Raw genomic sequence first — 11,150 nt, forward strand, 5'->3', positions numbered from 1 at the left:
AACTTCTTCTATATTGAGATTTTTTGATACCTTGTCGGACTGAATCATGATTTTTCTACTTAAAAGTTATTTTTGTCTTTATTAAAATATCATATAGTCTATGAGTGAAATGTCTATAAGCGTTTACAACTTAAAAATTCAATTGTGTCTGGCTATATACGCTTTTTCTACTTAAAAATTCCATTCTGTCTGATATCGTACGATTTTTTTTTACTCATTACTTTATAAACGTTTTCTATTTTAAAAATTTAATTTTGTCTACCCAATATCTCATTCATCACGTATATGTCATGAAGTTGTCTCACAAATGAAACAAAATGGATTTTTATAAATATTTACCTTTTTTATTTCATTATTATTTTATTTTTTTTTAAGTTTTCATTTTTTGAATTTTAATTTTTCGTCTTCGTTTATATTGACTATAAATGAAAATTTTCGTTTTCTTTGTTGTTTTTAGAATTTTTGAAATTTAACTTAATTTTCTCCCCAAAAGAAAAAATAAACGTATAATTATTTCTAATATGTTTGTCTTCTACGTATTTTTTTTTTTTTTTTTTTAAATATTATATTTAGACCCTCTCACATGTCGGTTGCGCGCGCTAGTTACATTTAACTAAGCGAATAGAATGGAAACTACTAATTTATTTTTAAAGCTAACTCTGTATTTAACTGAACTAAAACCACCTAGCTTGTACCAGTCTTTAATCAATTATGTAAAACATTTGCTGACGACTTCTACTATATTGTTGGATTTAAACCATGTAACATTTATTTTTTTGCCTTCTTTTCTTTTTTATTTGTCTCCTTTTTTTCTTCATTTATTTATTTTTTAATTTTAATCACTATTCTTTTGAACAATTGAGAGGAAATAAAATCAAAAGAATAATCTTTGGTTTTTTTTTTTTTTTGTTTTTCTTAAATTACAAATGAAATTTTTCTCAAATGGAAAAAATAATTTTACAAAAAAATTGTTAAAATAAATAAATAATATTTACTTTTTTTTAAAAAAAAAGAGTTTATTTGAAACTCATTTATGATGAAATATAAATGAATAAATAAATATTTTTACGTAAGTAAAATAAATAATATTTTTTACATATACGTAAAAATGTGATTTTTTGGTGAGGGTGGGGAGATTTTATACTGACAATGGAGAATTGTGAGAAATGTGGTTATACATTAGACACAAGTAATTGTAGAAAGTTAATCAAAGGAAACATGAAAGAAAAGTACCTTTTGTTTCGTGTCTCTATTTGTAGTCTATTTTTTTTAAAAGTAAGTGTTCATTCGTAGTGAATCAAATTTTCCATTTGCATTCACACGAGACTTTTCTTTGTCTAGTGCACTCTCTTTTCTCTCTCTCTCTCTCTCACCCTCTCTTTTTCTCTCTTTCTCTGTCGTGTCGCGAGAGACATAGGCCTTGATGAGGAATGAGAAACACGAAGCACGAAAGCATACGAAAAAGGGGGTGTGAGAAACGGAATGAAAGGACGTGTCCCTCTGAAGAAAAGTTGAGCGACGATGGTATAAAGCTGACAAGAAAGTAGGACTGTACGCGACCACCTCTTTGAGATTCTGACGGTGCCCTTTTTACCCATGAGACTTGTATTCTGAAACCAACTGAATGAGGACGTTTCTCGCGTCTAGGACAAATTGATCGGAGATGGAAGCGCAACGTGGATACCTTCGAGAGTCAACTCTCGTAACGCAAGCACTTTCAACGATATGATTCTGCTCGAAATATCAACGAACTTTCAACTAAAGCAATTTCATATTAAATTGAACAATGTCTTCAATTTTGATCCACTGCGCAAAAAAAAATATATATATATATATACAGAAACACAATTTTCAATTTTTTTCTTTTTTTAATAATATACGTCATTAAGATTTTGATATAGAAAAATTTATTTAAAAATTATTAAAATGTCTGCATTATTATAATATTTACAATATTCTGATTTTTTGAATTTGAAATTATAGGAAATATTTAAAATTTTATTAAAACTGGAAAATGAATTTTAATGATTAATAATTTTGATTCTAGTAATACTGAAAAAAGAAATTTTTTTTTTCTATCAATTATTCAGATATACAAAAATTTATTAATTTTAAAATATATCGATTTTATCCTCAATAGGAAAATTATAAGTGAAACGTTGAATAAATGAAATTATTGATTTTTATTATTATTATGACGTATTTAAAAAAAAAAAAGTTACTTTCATTAGAAAATTAAAAAAATAATACTTTCTTATTACAATTATAACTGTAAGAGAATTTAAAAAATGTTTTTTCAGTAGTAAAAGATAATTTTAGTCAGACGGAATCAATTTTATATTTTTACTTTACAAAATAGAAAAAATAATACTTTTCCTTATTACAATTACAACTGTAGAGAATTGAGAAAACGTCTTATTTATGTATGAGTAGAAAAAGAAAGTTTTAGTCAGACAAGATGATATAAATTTTATATTTTATTGTTACTATATTTAAAAAAATGATAAAATAATATTTTTTCTATTATTACAATTATAACTAAAACGAATTTAAAACTAAATTTACTAAATTTAAATTTAGTAGTAAAAGAAAATTTTAGTCACACGGAACAGAAATTAAAAAAGTGTCTGACTATAAATGACTGTTACCACTGAAGTTACTAGAAAAATTACAGAAATTTTAACTACCGTCTGACTACTTATGGCTTTTACTACGTTTATTAAAAAAAAAATGTCCCGTCTGACTAAATTTCTTCTACTCTACTGTTAACGAAAATACTTAACCTTTGGTAAAATTCTGTAATTTTATTTTATTTCTAAACTACTCGTAACAATAATAATTGAAATAAAAAAATTTTTATCAATTTATTCCAGTACTGATATTTAATTTACAAAATAGAAAAAAAGTTTTTTCTAACTTAAACTGACTTCTACTACTTATATTAAAATTCCAAGAAATCTGCGTTGAACATTACGTTTGATTAAAATCAAACGATTTGTTTTTAAATAACGATTTCTAAAATACAAAACTGAAATTTAATTTTCGATTTGAATAATTTTAACTGAAATCACCATATATAACAAGTACTATATATATATATAGTGATAAAACAGGCATTTGGAATGCATTTTATTTTAAATGTACACTGGATGAGATCTGAAATGGAGTTTCAGAGCAAAATTGCTAAAAACGAGAAAAAAAATGAATCTCTTAAATCACAATCTCCATTGCAGAAGAAACGCATCATAGGAGATTCCTAAGACTGTGAATTCCTTGAGACCCGATTAAGGGGGTCGGTGCAATCCCTCTTTTTCTACTCAGCTTTTTCTCACTTTCTCTCTCTCTCTCTCTCTCTCTCTCTTTCTCTCTCATTCATTCATTCTTTCTTTTTTTTTTACAATTTTCCATGCTCTTCGCTCTCCTCTTTCTTCTTTCACGTGATTTTGAACATTAAGATAAAAAGCAAATTAAAGTGCACCCATTTCGCGTCGGGCGTCATCCTCAGAGGTGGATGGTTACTCATTACTTTGAGTTATTCGAATAATATTTCCACGTCTCGCTTTAGGAAATCAATGCGTCTGGCTGGGCGCTGCATAATTCACGCCATTCTGTCAGGCAGATTGAAGATTAATAGGTCCGATCGGACATTCGCTAATCGAAGCACTTACGGTTCTCTTCCAAGGGTGGGAAGAAATCGATATTGGGTTTTCAACGTTAACGTTTTATTTTTAACTTTTGAATAGAATTCTCTTCTCATCCTCGGGGTTTTTTTTTTTTTTTTTTTTGTTGTTATCAATAATATACGAAAAAATGAATGAAAAATTGATCGTTCAACAAACATATATAATTTTTTTTTTTTTCATTTATATTGATATTGTGATTGCTATTCAATGCGTGTAAAATTGCCCAACCAAAAATTTCAGTATTATACCAGAATTGACTACTGGTGCAGTACTGGTTCAGTATTGGCTGCCGAGGCTGGGCAGTCTGTACTGAACCAGTACTGGTATTTTCATTGTATCTGTATTGGTGCAGTACCACTCTCCCAGTACTGGAAAACCAGTACTGAGCCGATATTGAGCCAGTATTGGCTCAAATAAATTTTCTTTTTGATTAATACTAGTTTACAAAAAGTTCTAGAGTGAACTTGATGAATCTTTTTGTTTAAATATTTTGTTCATCAAAAATTTTTTCAACTTGATTTTTTTTTCAAAATTAAAATGTACTTTATTTTGCTTTTCTGTGGGTAAAATTATTTAAACAAAAAGTTTCCTGAGAACAATGTCAAAAACATTTTGCAAGATTTTCTTTTTGTTTTTCAGATATGCAATAACCAAAAAAAAAAATTTTAAACGATCCAACTAAAAATAAATAAATTTGTTTATAAAAAATTAATATTTTTTAAAATAAAATTTATAATATAAATTTAATTTAAAAAATTAAATACAATCGCAATTAAAATTGCACAAATGTTATATTATCAATAATATAGAATATATAATTAATCATTTCTTAATAGAAATTATAAAAAAATAGTTAAACTTACAAACTCACAGAAAATTAAAAGGCATTAAATTAAGCTGCAACGCTTATTATTTTAATGCCTTTTAATTTTCTGTGCTTATATATTTCAATGGTCAATAAAATTATTGTAATTTGTTTTTGGATGTTATTCTACAGTTTTTTTTCCAAAAGTGAATTATAAACAAAAATTTAATGTTAATTTAAAAATAATTTACAGAATTTTTTTAATAATTACCTAATTTCAGGAATTTAGTATTCATTATTTATATTAAATCATTATATTTGTGATGAGTTAATTTGTAAACTAATTTTGTTTTATGTAAATTGAATTGAATTCAATGTTAATTTATTTATATTTGATATAATAATTAAATAAATTAAAGTGAATAATAAAATAATTAAATAGTTAATTGCATAATTATATACATTATAATTATTTTATAAAACATTTTTATTTTTACTGAACCTATTTTTATATATTGTAAAAACTTTAGTTTTATAATAAATATATTTTTATATTTATTTGTGTATTTTTTAAAATAATAATTTGCAATATATATTATAAGAAGGAATGAAAATTCTTTGTGTTTTCGATTTTATATAATAAAATATTAATTAGTTAGATGACTAATTTAATAATTATTTAATTTGTGTTGGGTTACTAAAAATTTCAGACACTTTTTCCTAAGTATACCAAAAAAAGTATTACCTGGAGTGAAACTTATCTCTCTGTTACAGTTAAAGTTTTCTTTTCGTATACAATAAATTACAAAACTGCCAGTACTCGGCCAGTACTGAACCAGTAGTGGTTACCAATACTGGTGCCAAATCTAGTAGCCAATACTGGTAAAATGTTATCATCCCAAAGTTACGCCAACTCTGGCGCCAAAACTGGGTACCAGTACTGCGCCAGTATTTGTCAGTACTGCGCCAGTACTGTGCCATTAATAAATTTTTTATTGGGTGTTTTTTTTTGTATATTTTTTATATATATACATATGTACTCAAGAGAACCAAATAGCAAAAATGGAAATATTTTTTTAAAAAATCATTACTATTGTATAATTAAGGATGAAATAAATTTTAATTTACGTTTTTCGAATAATTTTTTCACACCAAAATTTTTAAATAACAAAACATTCCAATTCATCTAATTTATATTTGTACGAATTTTTAATTAATAAAATTTTTAAGACGCCAAATTTTCATTTTTGTCCGAAATTACAAAATGAGAACAAAAAAAATTAATCGACAGAAATTTTTTTTGGCGTAATTATTTTTGAAAATTGACCAATTAAAAATTATTAAGAAAATTCTGATTTTGGACTATTTTCAAAAATTGCGCCTTAAATTTTTCTGTCAATTAATTTGTTCGACCAAATGACGAATGAAAATTTGGCATCTTAAAAATTTGTACAAATAAAATTTCGGATAAATAAAAATTCGAATAAATTAAAATTCGATGAATTGGAATTTTACTCATTTAAAAATTCAAATCACATAAAATTCGATGGAATAAAAATTCTGAAACTAAAAATTTTGTTAAATAACAAATTTTATAAAATAAGAAATTCTGTCAAATTTTAATTTAAAATTTTTTTATTTTTTGAATTGGATCACAAATTTTGCCACATATTGGAATTTAAAAAAAAAAGCAAAGGGGGAATAAAATTTAAATCACAATTTAAAGATTTTGATTCATTTCAGATTAAATAAATATATATATATATATATATCATGTTTTATTGTATTTTCTCCCTATACAGTGAGGTCGTTGATTAAATATCGATTTAAGATGTTTTTTTTCCAATTTCTTCCATGCTATTGTTATACCTCACTGTAAATTGAGAATCTTCAGGTGCAAGGAACGCTTTCTGGTCTCCTCGACAATAGCTATCTTGACTATACTAATTTAAACTTCCCGATGGATCAATTAAAAAAAAAAAAGAAGTAGAAAAAAAATTACTTGTCTTTGCGTTAATCAAATGCTTTTTTTTTCATCACAAAACAAAGCGTATTCTTTACAAAATGCTGGTATAAAATAATTCAGTCAACCATTATTTTGTTTTCTCATTTCTTTCATTAATTAGCAGATTTTCTTATTAAACTTTTTTTTTATACTGCATTATAGAATTAACAAAATTAATATATTATTTAAAAATAAAAATTTAATTTTTCTATAATATTCGAATTATTATTTTCACCAAAACAAGAGAGTAGAAAAAATATTGTTGCAATGAAAAATGTTTCTCCTTCTTTTTTTTTTAATGCGATTTTATATTTAGCACGAGGGGATATATTCGCAGAAAACTGGCATTTTTTTTTTGTCATCTTGGCATTATATATGTTGCAAAGTGAAAAATGATAAAAAGCTGAATATGGCGTATAATAGTATGACAAACCCGCCCTTACAGACTAAAAAGTAAAGTTGGTATTTTTTTTTTTTTTTTTAACACAAAGACTGTAAACATGCATCAGTATAGTGACTGAGTATATTATGCGTTGTATGGAATTTAAACTGGAATGCAATAGAAAATATAACAATGGAATTTTGTACACAATGAGTTTATACCAATGTCGAATGGGAATGGTGTGTTCTTTCATATGTATGTATATATAAAGAACAGTTAGGTGTACATATATATTTAAAGTACTATATATATATATATATATATATGAAAAGTGATTGTGTATTTGTTTGTGAACTTCACATAAATGCGTGAAGATGCGTGAATGCGCCCGAACGGCTTAATTTTGCACTGAGCCTCATATACTCGTGTATGTATATAGTTATTCAAGTGGGCCGCGCGGAGCTTGCTTCTCGCATACGGGACCGAATGCCTCCGGGATTCGCCACCTTTTGTCTTACTACAATGGCGGCAGAAGCACAAAAGTGACTAAGTGCCCATAATACCAGCCCATTATATAGCCCTCTCCTTCTCTCTCTCTCTCTCTCTTTCTCTTTTCCAACGACGTATTCAGTGCGTTCGACACTGTACTATTACTACTATCGCGTGTATGAAAATCTTTCAATGTGCTCGCAAAAGACATTTTCCTAAGTGCTTGTCAATTGATGAAAAGCTGGCAATTTTCCCTTAAAAAAAAAAAAACTTTCATGCATCAAAAAACTCAATAAATAATAGAATTTCATTTAATTTTTGATATTTTTTTTTTTTTTCAAACAAATTGAAATTTAATTTTTCAAGTATTAAAAATTAAATTAGATTTTCGAAAAAAAAATTATGTACGAAAAAAAAGGAATTGCTTATACACATGCTAAATTGATGTTTGCTATTAGATCCATCGAAATTAGTAAACACAGCTAAATTTTTTTTCTATGACAACAAAAAAGTTTGCTGTAATAAACAATATCAGTATTAATTTTTAAAAATTTACTTGTCACAGCAAATTTCTTTTTTTTTTTTTGACCCCACAGGAAAATTTGTTCGCTATCACGAAATTAGCTAACGTAATTTTCATGTGATAGAGAAATAATTCGCTGCCACAGTAAATTTTTTCCATGCGTGAGAAAATAAAAAGGAGAGAGATATCCCAAATAAAGTGTACTAAAAAATAAGTATGGAACATTTTTCGATAGTATTAACAGAGCATCCGAGTTACAATGAACCAAAATGGAGAAAAAAAAATTAGTAAATTTAAATTGAAATATCAACTCTTGAGTATAAGGGAGAAAAATAATTGGATTTATGATACGATTTTAAGATAGAAGTTTAAATTTGCTTTAAATTTGTTTAAAATACTGTTTTTAAGTAGTCAATTAAACGTTTAGTCAGACACAAAATAGCTTATTTATATTAGCAATTTTTTACTTAAACAAATATTTTTTTAACACGATTATATACAACTTTCAAGTAGAAAAAAACTCGTAGAGTCAGACAAGTTGAAGAAAAAAAAAACATTTTTTAAGTAGAAAAATCGTTTCAAGTCAGACAAATTGAATTTCTAAATGAAAGCATATATTTTGATAAAACATAATATTTTCTTAGTGGAAAAAACCCTATGAAGTCAGACAATTTGAATATTTCTATTAAAAAATTGAATTTCAAATAATTACAAAAATACAAAAAAAATAATACCAAAAAATATATATTTTCAGTTTAAAAAAAGTAATTAAATTCTTTTATAATTCTACTGTCATTTTTTTTTATGTAAGGCCTTTTTATTATAAAAATAAATTTTGTTTTTCTTCAAAAATTTAATTAATCCTCAATTCCATACTGAAATACGTTATAAATTTTTCTATTAAACGTATGTATATTTTTTTTATGTTTATATGCAAATATTCAAAAACCTAATTTTTTTCATTATTATTTCTTTTTAATAAAAAAAAAATCGCATGAAGAAATATCAGCTATGCATCCATTGGGAAATAGGATGAAATTTGTGCCGCGGAAACTGCATTACGTAAAGATCGTCAGTACTTCTAGTGAATGAGATATCTCACATTGTTCCCGAGAGGGTCGTAATTGCATCGATGCGATGAAAAAAGAAACCCGCGAGGTTGAAACGGTTCGAAGATTCTAGAATAAAAGAGTGAGTGTGAAAGCAAAAAAAAAATAGGGGGGAGGGGATTTCAAAAAAAAAAAAAAAAGAATTTAATCCAAAGCTACTAAAAGCTATCTATAAGGCGATAAAGAGTTATCATTTTCGAAGGACAAGGAGCTTTTTATCATTTGTGATCTTTAATATATATATATATATGTATGTAATAAAGTTGTCCAATTTTTTTTTCTTTTCTCTTTTTTTTTGTATGTAGAAGGGGGGGGGGCGGGGGGTTAAGAATCGCATCGAACGATGGAACAAAAGAAACTGTTATAAGAGAGCTTGAGAGAGAAAAAGATGTGGCATACTGCCACTCAGCCTCAGGCTCTTTCATCTGTAACATCAAAAGGCAATTTCCCAAATTATGGAGATTTTTCCAAAGAATTTCACGAAATCGACGTTATACCACGTTTTTCAACTCGCTCGATTTCCCTTTGTCGCGACCGATTCGAAGACAGGACCGCAACGAATAAATGAAACGTTTTCTCCAGTGGGTTCATCTGAATACAATTCTTGATCTCAATTTACACACTCGAAGGATATTACTTTTAACATAAAAGTAAATTTATAAAAAAAAAAAAAAATTTCTCACATTAATTTTTCTCTAAAAAAATATTTCATAATTTTTTATTTTTGTAAAAAAATAATTATAATTTCACTTTAATCTAAAAAATAATAAAAATGTTAAAGTAATTAATAAATTAATAATCGGAAAAATTAAATTTCTTTCATTTACATTTTTTAAAAAAAACATATCGTGAATTGAACTTTTTACATTAAAAATCACACCTATTTATCTATAAATGTATATTTTTAAATATTCCAAGATTTTATCGAGGTTTTAAAAATGATTAATGGTTATATTTGAAATAAATGTTAATGTCGTTTTATATCTTGAAATATCAATCAGCAGATAAATGAAAAAGGTAAATAAATTATTTCAAATTAAAATCATAAAATCTATTCAATATTTTTTTTAATATTGTTCATAATTCATATATATTTCTTGTATTCTCTCGGGTATTAAATAAAAAAAAAAATAGAATAACAAATAAAATGAAATATTTTTAATTTTTTATTTTCAATTTAAATTTTACTTAAAAATATTTTATTAAATGTTGAAAAAAAAAATTTTTAATAAAAACTTGATTTTAACGCAGACAATTAATTTTGATTATAGAGTGTCTGCTTGTAGCACAATCAGACATGTTGTGTAGAAAAAAAAGAGGAATTGATTTAACTTTAACAAGACTATGTATTCGGAAACATTTGAATAATCGTGAAGCCTCTTGAATTTTAAAAAAGTGAGAGAACTCTTGTTTGAAATCGAATACTTGACAAAGGTAAACAAATTCAAAGATTATGAATATAAACGATATGCTTCTTTTTTTCAAAATGAGAAACATTATTCAGTAAATAATTTTAAATCTCGTTAATAACTTTTTTTTAATACTACAATTTCTTTTTTATTTATTTTATATCGAAAAAATATCATCATCTTTTTTTTTCTATTATTATTTTATAAATTCTTTTTACATAGAAAAAAATTGCAAAAATATATGTTACAAATAAAATGTTTTTAAAACATTTTTTTTTCGGGAATTTCAAAAGATTTTCATTTTTATAAAAGAAATTTTTTTTCTTTTTTACAAAAGAAAAAAATGAGTGTAAAAAATCTTTTTAATAAAGGAGTTACTCTTCTTTTGTGACACAATTTTAATTAAATAAAAAAATACTGTTCACCTTCATTTATTAATAAGCATAGTGATCATCATGTTCCAAATCTGTAGAATGGAAAAAATAATTAATTTTCAGTTATATTTATTTTAATTTTTTTTTTTATTTCAATTCAGTTTAAAGCTATAACAATTCTAATAAAGGCAATATTTTCATGTAAACAGAAAAAAATCAAATAAAAGCCAAGTTTTGAGAAAAATTTCAAAAAACAAAGTTAAAAAATGCAAAACAGAAAAAAAACAATTCACTATTATTGTAACTTTCTTTTTTTAAATCGAAATTCAGGAAAAATCAGTTTTCCACGTACACTTCTTTTTTTTCACGAT

The sequence above is a fragment of the Leptopilina boulardi genome, unplaced genomic scaffold, assembly GCF_019393585.1.
Source record: "Leptopilina boulardi isolate dan_hultmark-lab unplaced genomic scaffold, ZJU_Lbou_2.1 LbouV2_376, whole genome shotgun sequence".
Classification (NCBI taxonomy): Eukaryota; Metazoa; Arthropoda; class Insecta; order Hymenoptera; family Figitidae; genus Leptopilina; species Leptopilina boulardi.